Here is a 15,142-nt window from a genome sequence, read left to right on the forward strand (position 1 = left end):
ATTTCCCGCACTCGCTTTACTTTATTTATTTCCCGCACTCGGTTTAAATTATTTATTTCCCGCACTCGCTTTAAATTATTTACTTTCCGCACTCGCACTACTTTTATTTACTTTAATGCACTTTTACTTTACCATGTCTAACTAAATTTATAAGGTTAGAATGTAAAGATCGTAATTGAACCAGTAATCCGTACAATTGTTCGTAGAAACACTTAAGGGCTATTTTAACTTTCAACTTAAATTTTCCCGCACTTCAATTCTGTTGGGTAAGATCGAAAGCCGTCCAACGTCTTTTTAAACCTAATTGTTTTTACTATTTCAAGAACAGCGAAAGCGCTTTGTTTAGTTCATTAGGAGTTTTTAACATTAAGAAGAAAAGAGATTTTAAAACTATTTTCGGACGCGTTTATAAGTTTAGAGTCTGGTTCGTAAGAATCTCTTTTGGTTAAGAAATCCAGGTTATAATACTTTTCAACTTAGTCAAGATACTATATTTCTTAAAAATAGGTTTACTACTCTAACGCAATGCGCGCCTTTTTATAAGTGAAAATAAGAGGGTTTGATTAGGGAGTACAACTCAGTTCTGAATACGCGAAAGCGACAGTTCCTTTTAAATTAGTTCTTTTCAAAGTAGGAAACATTGCCCATAAGTAGTTCTATTAGCAAGTACTTGGATTATCAATTGATTACGTGAATTACATTCGACCCTGTCTTTATTAATTAAATCTATTTAAATACTTTACTTTTCATTGCACACTACAAAAACACCTATTTTGATTGCCTTTGATAAACATCATAACAACAGATAACGATAGCTTGACACTTGGTCTATGTGGATTCGACAATCTTTTATATTACTCTGACCTAGTTCTAGTATAGTAAACCCCACTATCCCAGCCAATAATTTTGAACTTAAACCATCTCTATTGCAACTAGTGCAACAGAGAAAATTCGCGGGTCTCGCTACCGAGAACCCTAACCAACATTTAAAAATATTTCTTCAATTAGAAGATACTTTTAAAACCAATGGAGCTTCTCCTGAGGCAATACGTTTAAGATTATTTCCTTTTTCCCTCAGAGATAAAGCCCTATCATGGTTAGATTCCCTTCCATCCAATTCCATTATGACTTGGGATAACCTTAGAAGAGTTTTTCTTGCTAGATATTTCCCCCCGAGTAAGACCGCCATTCTTCGAAACCATATAACTAGATTTACCCAAAACCAAGGAGAATCGTTGTTCGAAGCTTGGGAGAGATATAAAGAGTTGTTACGAGCATGCCCACATCATGGTTTAGAAAATTGGTTAATCATTCAAACCTTCTATAATGGACTTCATTACAACACAAAGATGACCATCGACGCTGCCGCAGGCGGTGCTCTGATGAACAAACCTTATTCTGAAGCTAGTGCCCTCATCGAAGATATGGCTCAAAACCATCAATCATGGGGAGTCGAACGAGCGACAGTTGAGAAGAAGGAAACCCAAGGAGGAGTGCATGAACTAAGCTCTATAGACATGATGCAAGCTAAAATGGACACATTAGCCCTTAAGGTCGAGCATATGTGCACGAACCCGAATACTGTAGTCGCTGTTTCGTCGGATTGTGAGATATGTGGAGCCCAAGGACACCAATCCGCAGAATGCAGTCTATTAAACGAAACCCACTCTGAGCAAGTGAACTACACCCAAGGGAACCCATATTCGAATACCTATAACCCTGGATGGAGGAATCACCCGAACTTCTCTTATAAAAACAATAACCCTATCCAAAATAATGCACCTCCGAGACCTAGTTATCAAGCCCCTAGATCAAATCAACCTATGCAACCTGTACCACCAAAGCCGAGCCTTGAGAAAATTATGGAAAATTTTATCAACGCTCAAACCCAACAAAACAAAGAGTTCATGAACCAAAACATTCATGTTAACGAATTGATTACTCAGTTAGGAACCAAGGTTGACCAAATAGTTACTCATACCAAGATGCTTGAAACCCAGATCTCTCAGGTAGCTTTAAACCAAGCCCCTCAGACTATACCTGGAGGACAATTCCCTGGACAACCTCAACAAAATCCAAGAGGACAAGCCAATGCCATTACCCTACGAAGTGGGAACGCTTATGATGAGCCACCAAACCCAAGATTGAGTGAACCTGAAACTTCTAAGGAATGTACCAAACTTATGTACCACCCCCGCCATATAAACCACCTATACCATATCCCCAAAGACTCGAACAAACCCAGATCAATAAACAGTATCAAAAATTTATTAAAGTTATAGAAAAACTTCATGTAGAAATCCCTTTCACAAAAGCCATTACCCAAATACCTTCTTATGCAAAGTTTCTGAAAGACATCCTTACCAACAAACGTAGACTTGACGATCCAAAGCCTTTGGAATGCAATGCTATTTCTAAGGACAAATTAGCAAAGAAAGATAAAGATTCTGGAAATTTCTCCATTCCTTGCCTTTTGGGTAATCATGTCATCGAAAAAGCTTTTCTAGACTTAGGAGCTAGTGTGAGCTTAATGCCTCTAGCAGTTTGTGAGAGATTAAACTTAGGAGAATTACAACCCACTAAGATGTCACTTCAGTTAGGCGATAGATCTGTCAAATATCCGATAGGCATTTTAGAAGATGTTCCTGTTAGGATAGGTCAACTATTTATCCCTACTGATTTTGTCGTCATGGACATCAAAGAGGACAATGATATACCAATCCGCCTAGGTAGACCATTCTTATCGACTGCAGGAGCCATAATAGATGTCAAGAAAGGAAAGTTGACATTTGAGGTAGGTGACGAGAAAATAGAATTTATACTTTCGAAATTTCTTATGGCACCTGTGATGGGAGACTCGTGTTATGCCTTAGATATCATTGATGAATGTGTTAGAGAATTAGAACAAAAAGAAATTATAAAAACAATTAAGTTACCATCAACCCCCATAAAGGAAGATGATGACTTTAAAGAACCTTACATCGATGATAACCTTTACGAATGTTTATCCCTTACCCCAGATCCTATGCCATGCCCTAAGAAACCAACCTTAGAACTTAAGGAACTTCCTAAGAACCTGAGATATGAGTTCCTCGATGAAAAGATGAACCATCCAGTTATAGTCAGTGCTACCTTGAGCCAAGAGGAGACGAACCAACTTTTAGACGTTTTACGAAGATATCCCTCAGCCTTAGGATATAATATCTTTGACCTGAAAGGTATAAGCCCATCCGTATGCATGCATCGGATTTCGCTCGAAGAAGATTCAAAACCCTCAAGGGAACATCAAAGAAGGATAAACCCTATAATGAGTGATGTTGTTAAGAAGGAAGTTCTTAAGTTACTTGAGGCAAGTATAATCTATCAGATCTCGGATAGTAAGTGGGTGAGTCCTGTGCATGTAGTACCTAAAAAGGGAGGCATCACAGTCGTGCAAAACGATAGAGGCGAACATGTAGCAAAACGTTTAGAAGGAGGATGGCGGATGTGTATAGATTATAGAAAATTAAATAAAACAACTAGGAAGGATCATTTCCCTTTATCATTTATAGACCAAATGTTGGAGCGTCTAGCCAGACACTCTTACGTCTGTTATCTAGATGGATACTCTGGATTCTTCCAAATACCTATTCACCCTGAAGATCAAGAAAAAACCACCTTTACATGCCCTTATGGAACTTTTGCCTACAGACGAATGCCTTTCGGCCTCTGTAATGCTCCAGCTACTTTCCAACGCTGCATGATGTCAATCTTCGCAGATTACCTAGATGGTATCATGGAAGTGTTTATGGATGATTTCTCGGTTTGCGGATTCGATTTCCACAATTGTCTCGCTAACCTTGAGAAAATCCTGGAGAGATGCGTGGAGGTAAACCTCGTGCTAAATTGGGAAAAATGTCATTTCATGGTGACCGAAGGAATAGTTTTAGGACATATAGTTTCCGAAAAAGGTATAGAGGTAGATAAAGCTAAAATAGAAGTTATAGAAAACCTAAAACCACCAAAAACAATCAGAGAAGTCCGAAGCTTTCTTGGACACGCTGGATTCTACCTGCGTTTTATTAAGGATTTCTCCAAGATAACTAAACCATTAACCGAACTTTTAATGAAAGATGCTGAATTCATTTTCGATGAAAAATGTAATGACGCATTTAATCTTTTAAAACAAGCATTAATCTCTGCACCTATTATGAAACCGCCGGATTGGTCGGAACCTTTTGAGATAATGTGCGATGCTAGTGATTATGCAGTTGGAGCCGTTCTAGGACAGAGAAAAGATAAAAAATTACATGCCATTTATTATGCCAGTAGAACCCTAGATGTTGCCCAGCTTAACTACGCAACAATTGAAAAAGAATTACTCGCTGTAGTTTTCGCTATAGACAAATTTAGATCTTATCTAGTAGGAACAAAAATTATTGTTTACGCAGATCATGCTGCGATTCGTTACCTATTAAGTAAAAAAGATGCCAAGCCCAGGTTACTCCGATGGATTCTATTACTACAAGAGTTTGATTTAGATATAAGAGATAAAAAAGGCACTGAAAATGTAGTAGCTGATCACCTTTCTAGGCTAGAACATCTAAAACCTGAACTAATACCCATAAATGATGATTTCGCCTATGATAGATTGATAGATAGAGTAGAAACCATTGAAGATAATAACCTAGATCCTTATGAGCACCCCCAAAATTCCTTAGCAATAAATAACGTACCCTGGTATGCAGATTTCGTTAATTACCTAGCTGCTGATATAGTACCCCCTGATCTTGACTACCACCGCAAGAAGAAATTCTTCCATGATGTGAGAAACTTCTATTGGGACGAACCGCTCCTTTTCAAAAGGGGTAAATATGGCATTTTTCGCCGTTGCGTTCCAGATAAAGAGGTAAATAGTATTATCGAGCATTGTCATTCTGCACCTTATGGTGGACATGCGAGCACCTCTAAGACATATGTCTATGCTTACATTGTCAAATGTGATAGATGCCAACGCACTGGAAACATTTCAAGACGTGATGAAATGCCCTTAAGAAACATTCAGGAAGTAGAACTCTTTGACGTATGGGGTATAGATTTCATGGGACCTTTTCCACCATCCTTAGGAAATAGGTATATCTTAGTAGCTGTAGACAATGTGTCTAAGTGGATTGAAGCTACAGCTGCACCCACAAACGACACTAGGGTAGTAATCAAACTATTTAAAAACTATATATTCCTTAGATTTGGAACACCATGTTTAGTCATAAGCGATGGAGGATCACACTTTATATCAGGAATATTTGACAAACTTTTAAGAAAATATGGAGTTAGGCATAGAGTAGAAACACCATACCACCCACAAACTAGTGGCCAAGTAGAAGTATCTAATAGAGAGATAAAACAAATCCTAGAGAAAACTGTTTCTATTTCTAGGAGAGACTGGTCTCAGAAGCTTCAAAAAGCATTATGGGCCTATAGACCCGCTTTCAAAACCCCTACAGGAACTACTCCTTACCAACTAGTCTATGGAAAATCCTGTCACTTACCATTCGAGTTAGAGCATAAAGCCTATTGGGCCATTAAAACTTTGAATTTAGACTACTTAGCCGCTGGAGAAAAGCGTACCCTAGACATTCATAAATTAGAAGAACTTAGGCAATCGGCCTACGAGAATGCAAAGATATATAAAGAGAGGACAAAAGCCTATCACGACAAAAGAATAGTAAAGAAAAACTTCAATATAGGCGATTTTGTTCTCCTTTTCAACACTAGGTTATGACTCTTCCCTGGAAAGCTACGTTCAAGATGGACTGGTCCTTTCGAAGTATCCAAGATTCTGAGATCCGGAGCCGTAGAAATCAAGAACCAAACCTGTAGTCCATTCATTGTAAATGGACAAAGACTGAAGCTCTACGAAGGAGGAGACATTCCAACATACTACTCAAGCCACACCCTGATTGATCCACCGATTCCTACTACTACAGGTGTATAAATTTTATTCGTCCAGCTAATGACGTTAAACAAGCGCTGCGTGGGAGGCAACCCATGGTTTTTCTTTTCATTTTACTTTTTTCGCATTTATTTACATTTATTTTTATTTTTATTTTATTTTATCTTATTTTTACATTGAGACTAAGATTTGAATGGTTTGCATTTTCAGGATCACTTTCCTAACTTTTACAGGATGCAGGGTTTTGATGACATGCATGTTGTCTATAGAGACAATGCTCAGAGGGAGCGCTACATTGCTTTGTATCAGCGCCCTATGGCACCCACACGTTACCCTGATCAGCAGTGTATGGAGGCACTGGGTATCGAGCCGAGTGTCCGATTACTTAGCCACCAGCTTCACTGGGATGAATTTGCTGATGACTTGAGCAACACATATAGGAACCTGACTTTGGAGTTCCTAAGTTCATTCGACTATGACCCATACTCTGGACCAGATGGGTATGCTGCTTTCAGGATTTTTGGAGTTGAGTACTCCTTCAGCCAGAAAGAGTTCAGCGACCTGTTGGGTTTCCAGACCACTCCTGATGTTATCCCGGAGACACCTATGGGATATTTTCTGGGTAAGGAAGAAGAGAAGTTTTGGAGTGATATATCGGGTGGCGGAAGCCAGGATCCATCTACGCAGTTATCTTATGTCATACATAACCCATCCTTCAGATAATTTCAGATGATATTAGCACATTCCTTCTTGGGAAGACCGGATGCAGAGACACTATTGAGTGAAGAGGAAATCTTCCTATTATTTTGCGCATCCCAGTCTCGCCCAGTAGCATGTGGGAAATTTTTATTGAATAATCTCAGCAGTATCTCTAGATCCACCGAAGGAATCATCACACAGATTGTTGTCGCTTTAGGTCTGTCTCGCAAGCTGTTGCATATTCGGACCTACTGTGGGTACACGACCATGGACATCGATTTCTGTTTAACCAGAGGGTTGATGACGAGAGCTTCTTGCCACCCATGTCAATTCCGATTGCTAGTCGACAGTGATGCTATCCATTATTTCACCCTGCCAGACCCTTTGATGACCAGTGTGCATGATCCAGCGAATTGGAGTTATGCTCTAGAGGGCCAAGGAGAAACCGTCGAGGCACCGAGATCACCACCCGTTGCTGAATACACGCCTACACCACTATCTCCTAGAATCACTGTTTCTCTAATAATCATTCATTGCAGACACCTGACATACGCACCCAGATTGTTGAGTGCTGTAGAGAGATTGCAGAGCTTAGACAGGAAGTGGCGGACCTAACTTTACAGATGGGAGTGTCTGATCTCACCCATGCTACTGAAGCTGATTGTCTATATCAGGAGATCGCAGAGCTCAGGCAGGAGATAGCCGTGCTCCGTGGATCCACTCAGGCAGAAGACACCCCTACTACCTGATCTCACCATTTCATTTCATTTTATTTCTCTTTTATCTATTTATCGTATTTGCATTACTCATTTTATATTATCGCATTTGGAATATTATATAAACTACTACTATACATTAGTATTTCCTTTTTATCTATATATGTTTTATATTTATTTTATTTGCATTTTAATTTTTCAGTTATTTATTTATTTATATTTAATTTCTGCTTTTGTTTTTGTTTCAGTTTCACTTTTTATTTTCGTTTTTACTTTTATAAAATTATGCAAGTCAAAGAAACTAGGAGAGCCACAAGACAAATTCTACCTTAGACCCCTTACCTCCTCGCACAATTAACTTAAAATTTCTGAGAGACATGAAATTGTGTCGTTCAAGGAGAGAAGGAGGTTATAGACTTATGGTTCATGGTGTAGCCATCCCATCTGTAATTCTACCTTGCACTAGACGTACAGATATACGTGATGAGAGGAATTGGACCTACGATTTAGATGCCCACCTGTTTTAGGTCCTCTTCCTCCTAACATTCCTGATGAGGCGGGACCAGACACTGATGATGAATATGATCGGCGAGAGAGATCTCCCGTACCCCATGTGTCCCCCCATCATCCTTCACCATCACACACTGCACCATCTTCTTCTTCTATAGGTACTAATCCTGGCTTCTATATTACAGAGGAGATGTGGCGTGACCACATGGCTAGAGAGCAGAGGCGTGACGACCTACTCTCTACCATCCAACAACAAATGACGGATAACATGCACTTCATGCAAGAATCACAGCGGAGGACAGACAGGTCCTACGACACTGTTCTACAATCCCTGCAAGTGATCACCGATACACAAGCCTGTCAACAACACTACAACCAGAAACACATGGCACTAATTGAAGCCACTCAAGGTTCCATTATAGGTAACCTTCGAGAGGTGAGGACCTTTCAGGATGCCCTGCAGGCGAGGATGGATCAGAGAGACCGTCGTCATACCCGACCCCGTCGTCCACCTCAGGATGGCGAGGGCACTAGTGGTCAGCAATAGGTTGCCACGTAACCCTTCCTTATCTTATTTCGAAACATTGGGGAAAATGTTCGGTTTAAGTGTGGGAGGAGCATTTATCGTTTCCCTTTTATCTTCAGTTTTGTTTGCTGTTTTTAGATTGTTTATTTCCTTTTAGTTGTTTAATTTCCCTTTTAGTTGTTTAATTTCCTTTTTAAAATAATGCATGAGTCTGACGAGTCACCGAATATAGTAAATCTTTAGTACAATCCTACCTCCCCATACCTTTAGCCCCACCATTTTTTTTTGCAAAAGAAAATGGTGTTATTCCGAAAGTTTTCAGGTTTTTAAGACATGTTTTGAGTAAGGATGCGGTGACTTGGGAGAACTTTGCGAAACATCAGTATTATTTTAGCATCATAGACTTCGTAAATATAGGAATCATTCCCGAAACCCCATATACCATGGCCTTAATCATCATTTCCGTATAAGTCCTTAGTAGTTTATCTCAGCAGTCAGCTCCGGCCTACGCATCCTCTACGTAGGGGACCGATGCAAATAAGTGAATGATCCAGAAAAACAAAAAAATAAAAGAAAGCAAAAAAGGAAACTTCGGTATAGGTGACCCTCACAAAGTCATTTAAACCAAAGGATTGTAAAAAATTGCTAGAAAAAGAAAAAGAAAGAAACTCACCCACTGTTTATTGGTTCAGAGGTATCTGGCACTGAACTCGGTAGGGCGGATTACGATTCGATCCCCCACAACTATAGTTGGGTCCAATAAAAGGTTTTACACATGTTTATGTGCCAGAAACCCCAAGCTCTGATCATAATCACTAACAAGCCACTCTACTATGAAGCATGTACGGATAACGGGCTTAATGTGATTGCGCCTGAATGAAAAGGACACAAAAAGAGATGAAGAGGCAGGCCTAGGTATTGCGGGATAATATGGGTTGGTTAATATAGGAATGAATTTTATGTCCGTATTTGCGGATTAGTGTCATCATGATACCCTTAGTTCACTCAGTTAGTACCTACCACTGCATCCCGACTTGAACTTAGAATTTTTTACCTAAAGCACTCGTTTACACCAGTTTTTCTTTTATGAGCGTTATAATGTTTTGCTTGAGGGCAAGCAAAGGTTTAAGTGTGGGAGAGTTTGATAACACTGGAATTTACGTATTTTCGACTCCGATTTCACATGCATTCTAGTCGTTTTATTGTCATTTTCTTGTGTTATTACTGTGTTTTCCTTTGTTTTCAGGTTTTTACTTTAATCAGAGCCCCGATCGAGAAAAGGAGTGAAAAAGGGCTAAAAACCCTAAAATTCAGCATTTTGTGCTTATGGCCTACCCAATGGCGGGCGCCACAGACCAAGCCATGACGTGTCAAATTCAACTTCCATCAACTCCCACGTTTTCCCACTACTTCCACTAAGGCGCCCCATTTTATGCTTGTGGCGGGCGCCATGGCCTTGTGGCGGGCGCCACAAGAGGAAAAACGGTTTCCTCCTATTTTCAAGTTGAAGGGCATCCAAGTCATTTCCATCTTTTTACTTGCTTATAAATAGAAATGTGAATTCACTTTTACAATCATCCAAACTTAGAGCAGAGGAAAACTCAGAAGCAACTTTGTTTCACTTAGGCATATATTCAGTATTTTATAGTGGTAATCGCTTCGCATTGGAGTGTTACCACAATCGTGTAATCAAGTTTGTGATAGAGTCTGTAATCGAGTTTGGAGCACTTTGGAAGGAAGTTAATCCTGCCGCCATTTTCATTTCCGCATTGCAATTTACTCAGCCCTCTGATTGGAGCAGGTTTTTATTACCGCCTTTACTTTATTTATTTCCCGCACTCGCCTTTACTTTATTTATTTCCCGCACTCGCTTTACTTTATTTATTTCCCGCACTCGCTTTTACTTTATTTATTTCCTTGCACTCGCTTTAAATTATTTATTTCCCGCACTCGCTTTACTTTATTTATTTCCCGCACTCGCTTTAAATTATTTATTTCCCACACTCGCTTTAAATTATTTACTTTCCGCACTCGCACTACTTTTATTTACTTTAATGCACTTTTACTTTACCAGTAATCCGTACAATTGTTCGTAGAAACACTTAAGGGCTATTTTAACTTTCAACTTAAGTTTTCCCGCACTTCAATTCCGTTGGGTAAGATCGAAAGCCGTCCAACGTATTTTTAAACTTAATTGTTTTTAACTATTTCAAGAACAGCGAAAGCGCTTTGTTTTGTTCATTAGGAGTTTTTAACATTAAGAAGAAAAGAGATTTTAAAACTATTTTCGGACGCATTTATAAGTTTAGAGTCTGGTTCGTAAGAACCTCTTTTGGTTAAGAAATCCAGGTTATAATACTTTTCAATTTAGTCAAGATACTATATTTCTTAAAAATAGGTTTACTACTCTAACGCAATGCGCGCCTTTTTATAAGTGACAATAAGAGGGTTTGATTAGGGAGTACAACTCGGTTCTGAATACGCGAAAGCGACAGTTCCTGTTAAATTAGTTCTTTTCAAAGTAGGAAACATTGCCCATAAGTAGTTTTATTAGCAAGTACTTGGATTATCAATTGATTACGTGAATTACATTCGACCCTGTCTTTATTAATTAAATCTATTTAAATACTTTACTTTTCATTGCACACTACAAAAATACCTATTTTGATTGCCTTTGATAAACATCATAACAACAGATAACGATAGCCTTCTTCTGAGCTTCTGCTTCACAGGCACGCACTCAGGCTTCAAGGGCAGGAAATGTTGCACAATATCTGTATCTAGACCTGGCATGTCTTCATACGACCAAGCAAAGATATCAAAATATTCTCGTAGCAATTCGATCAACCCCTTCTTAACAGACTCTTCCAGGAGTGCCCCAATCTTCACTATTCGAACACAATCTCAAGATGCGGCTGAATGATCTTCTCTTCATGCTCAAGAAGACGGGTAATCTCATCGGGAATCTCTTCAACATCATCTTCCTCTGCCTTGAATACAGGGAATTCAAAATTGGGAGATGGCGTTGGATCATTATGTTCAATGGGTTTAATTAACCTGCATAATGATTTTGGATATGAAAAGCTTTTAGAAATCAAACAAGGCAATCATTATGCAGATGAAAAGATTGATTTTATTCTTGTTTTTAGGTTTTTTGTGATCACCAATTTCATCCAAAAAGAAAAAAGGGAAAATAATTGGAAGAACAAACATTTAACATGAATTTATTGAATGAAAATATAATTGTATTAATGTTGCCAACAATGTCATCACTTCTACTTTTGGCATGGGAGAAGGGTTTTCAAACAAAGTGATCATTACTCTGACTTATGGATAACTGTAGGAACATCCACAGCGACCCAATTGTTGCAGATCCCTCCAGGGATGACAAAATGGTCAGAATCCTCTGCATCTTCTTCCAAGACAGCAGCAGCTTCCTCGCTCTGACCGGTGTGGATGAAACCTCCACTCTCGAACAGTCCTTTCTCGTTGAAGACCCCAGAAGAAAAGCCAATACCAGCCCGGGACTTGTTGTCTTCCAGCTCAATCATCTTTCCTAGACTAGCAACTGCACCACATTCAATGGCCAGTTTCGCATCTCTATAGGAAGCAAATGAAGGAGTTCTCTTCTCAACAGGATCAGCTATAGATAAAGCTTGGAAAGGAGTTCCAACTTCATCCTCAACATCTATGTATGAGAAGGAAGACAAATGGCTAACCAGGAGAGCCTTTTCTCCTGAGTTCACGGTTCTCTTGCTCTAGATGATCCATCAGTCTGGAAGAGTTGGCTCTGGTGTAGTACCGGTGAGTCAGCTTGTCTTCAAAATAAATGAAGAGCACAGAGTTAGACCACAAGACCAGAAGCTGAGAACAACACCTACTTATGCAAATGATGCATGCAATGCTTGTGCACATGATTTGTTTATTTCAAAGGAACTCTAGGGTTTTATTTGCAAATTTTGGAAATATTAAGCATTTTATCGCATATGGAAATATATCATCAAATATATCAGAGAAAAGAAGTACAGCATTGTCAATTGTTTACAAGAGAAAAGGAAAATAATTGTCCTATGGATCCCTAGAAGCTCAGGATGCAGGAAGATAAGCTGCACGAAGCCTCTTCACCTCTCTCTCATAGGCTGCTTCCATATCCGCCTTCTCTTTGGCGAGTCGGTCATACCTCCTTTTCCAAAACTTGGAAGACTGAGGAAGTAGAGAAGTCCATGCATCATCAGGATCATCAATGACCTGCTGCTCGAGGAACTCGATCAAAGCATCTTTCTCTTTAATCTGTTGAAGCAACTCTTCACGTTCACGGATCCAAGCACGTGAAAGGTCTTCGTCTCTCAACTTCTCTACTCCTTGGTTAGGGAGGGTTGAAGGCCCAGACACAACCAAAGGTGTAGGTCTAGGATAGTCGTAAGGCATGAGATACTCAGATGCTCTCTTCCTTACCCAAGAAGTATAAGGCTCCAAAGCAATGAAATTCTTAGGACCCAACTCATTCCTTCCTTTCTTATGGACCTTACGCCAAGCGCGAACCATTCTGCCCTTCAAGCCTTGGGGATCTTTACCCTCCTGAAAGAACACACCTTCTAACAGAATGTTATTAGGTTTATCCTTTAGGGGGAACCCAAGCTGACGACGTGCCAAAACAGGGTTGTAGCTAATCCCACCATATGCACCAAGAAGAGGCACATTGGAGAATTCACCACAAGAGTCGATAATATGCACACCATCATATACACGGTTATACTAAGAGATATCATCATTAGTGAGAGACATGAGTCTCGTGGACCACCGTAGACATCCCTTGTTCTCCTTGAAGGCGACCATCTGTGGTAAGTGAGAAATAAACCACTTATACAACAGAGGAAAACAGCACACAATAGCGCCACCACCCTTTGTACTCCTCATATGCAAAGAGAAGTAGGTATCACCCAACAGAGTTGGAACGGGATTAAGAGCAGAGAAGATCCTAATAGCATTCACATCCACAAACTTATCGATATTGGGGAACAATACCAATCCATAGATAAGAAGTACAAATATGGCTTCAAAGGCATCCTCACTCATGGCCTTCCCATAAACAGTATCTTAAGCAATGAGGAACTCAGAAGGGAGACCTTGAATTCCACCTTTGGTAGTCATATGAGCACGAATCAGAGATTCATCTATGTGCAACAGGTCAACTATCTCTTGAGAAGTAGGAATACTCTCCAAGCCATTGAACGATACCTGATCCAGAATAGATATACCCACCAGATAAGCATACTCCTCAAGGGTAGGCAACAGCTGAAAATCCGGAAAAGAGAAGCAACGGTACAGAGGATCATAAAACTGCACCAACGTACTCATCAACCCTTCATCAACCTGAGTAGTCAGAAGAGGAAGAAGTTTCCCAAAGCGAGCTTTGAAACCCAAGGGATCTAGTACATAGGATGTCAGATTCCTTAACTCTTTCAGATCGGGTTGTCTGAAGCTGGACTTCTTTGTATTCCTTCTTTGTCTTTCCATGTCTGAAAATTTTGCAAATAAACCCCTTAAGTTCCTTGAAAATTTTCCTTTTATCTGATGATATGGATGCAGATGAATGCATGAATGCATGAATGCAACAATCACACTCAAGGATCAAGCAAAGCACACCAGACAAAGGTCATGGGATGGCTCATATTATCCTTAATATCAATCATCCATTTTGGTGGATTATGGTTTGCACCTTATCGACACCCAAGTTCCATTGATATTAAGGCCATATGAACGGATCGACCATGAATCAAGGGTTTGTTGCGAGTCGCGAGCAGGGAGTCTCGGTTAAGAACCACCCAAAGGGAGTGTACTAGGGTTTAAACCTGCCAAACATGTTCTACCAGAGGTTCCCATAGTCATCATCCCATCTTTCGGATATTATCGGAGAAACGACTACTCGTATTCCAAAAATATTCTCAAGAGAGACTCTTATGAGTGTAGTATCACGTAACAATCGTATCAAATCTTACATTTGAACGATCTCCGCACTACGTCCTAAAAATAGGCCAAGATAGGCTTGGTAAACTAAGGTCCTTGGTTTCTAAGGCACATATTGGAAAGAGTAATGTCTAACCACAACTTACTTGTGTGACATTATTGATCCCAACATGACCTCCACCAAGTGAACGGACTCGCAAGTCAACTTGCTAAGGAATAACTCCACACAAGTCGACGAGACTACGCCATTCTCCTATCCTAAGGTGCACTCGAGTTCGGGTACAGAACTCATCTCACAAAGATCACCAAGCAAACAAGCAATTGATATATCAAGCAATTCAAACATTACAATCAATACAGTAATCCCAAATTGCACAAAAATATGTCATAACAATATAATACAACAAGTGTGAAAAGTTGGCAAAAACCCACCAGAGAGATTTCTCCCCAGCAGAGTCGCCACTTTTCTGTAGCGGTGTATTCGTTACCATTGGAGATATTAACTAAATCCAAGGTAAATCATACAAAGTCGAGTCACCACCGCACTTCTATTTATCCAAAAGAATGGTTAGAAAGCGAACAAAAACCTAAAAGTTTTACAAACAAAACTAGTAAAAGAAGGTCAGAGATCTGGGTAAGGGGGTTGGTTATGCAATGGGAAGGTGTTAGGCACCCAATGCATCCTAGGTACTCCTAGGGAGCCCTTTTCACGCTTGTTGCAAAAGGTTATTGTTTATGAAATTTATTTTGTGCAAACATGATTGAATAGATGAGAAAAGAATATACAAGTTT

At 39.7% G+C, this 15,142-nt stretch overlaps 1 non-coding gene across 1 annotated transcript; it reads right to left on the reverse strand.

Annotated features, from left to right (window-relative positions):
* Window positions 1–1,187: 1,187 nt before the first annotated feature.
* On the reverse strand, window positions 1,188–1,294 carry LOC127090166 (small nucleolar RNA R71). Its single transcript, XR_007791695.1, has one exon. It is a non-coding gene; the product is annotated as a small nucleolar RNA R71 (small nucleolar RNA).
* Window positions 1,295–15,142: the final 13,848 nt, after the last annotated feature.

The sequence above is a fragment of the Lathyrus oleraceus genome, chromosome 5 (assembly GCF_024323335.1).
Source record: "Lathyrus oleraceus cultivar Zhongwan6 chromosome 5, CAAS_Psat_ZW6_1.0, whole genome shotgun sequence".
NCBI classification, from domain to species: Eukaryota; Viridiplantae; Streptophyta; class Magnoliopsida; order Fabales; family Fabaceae; genus Lathyrus; species Lathyrus oleraceus.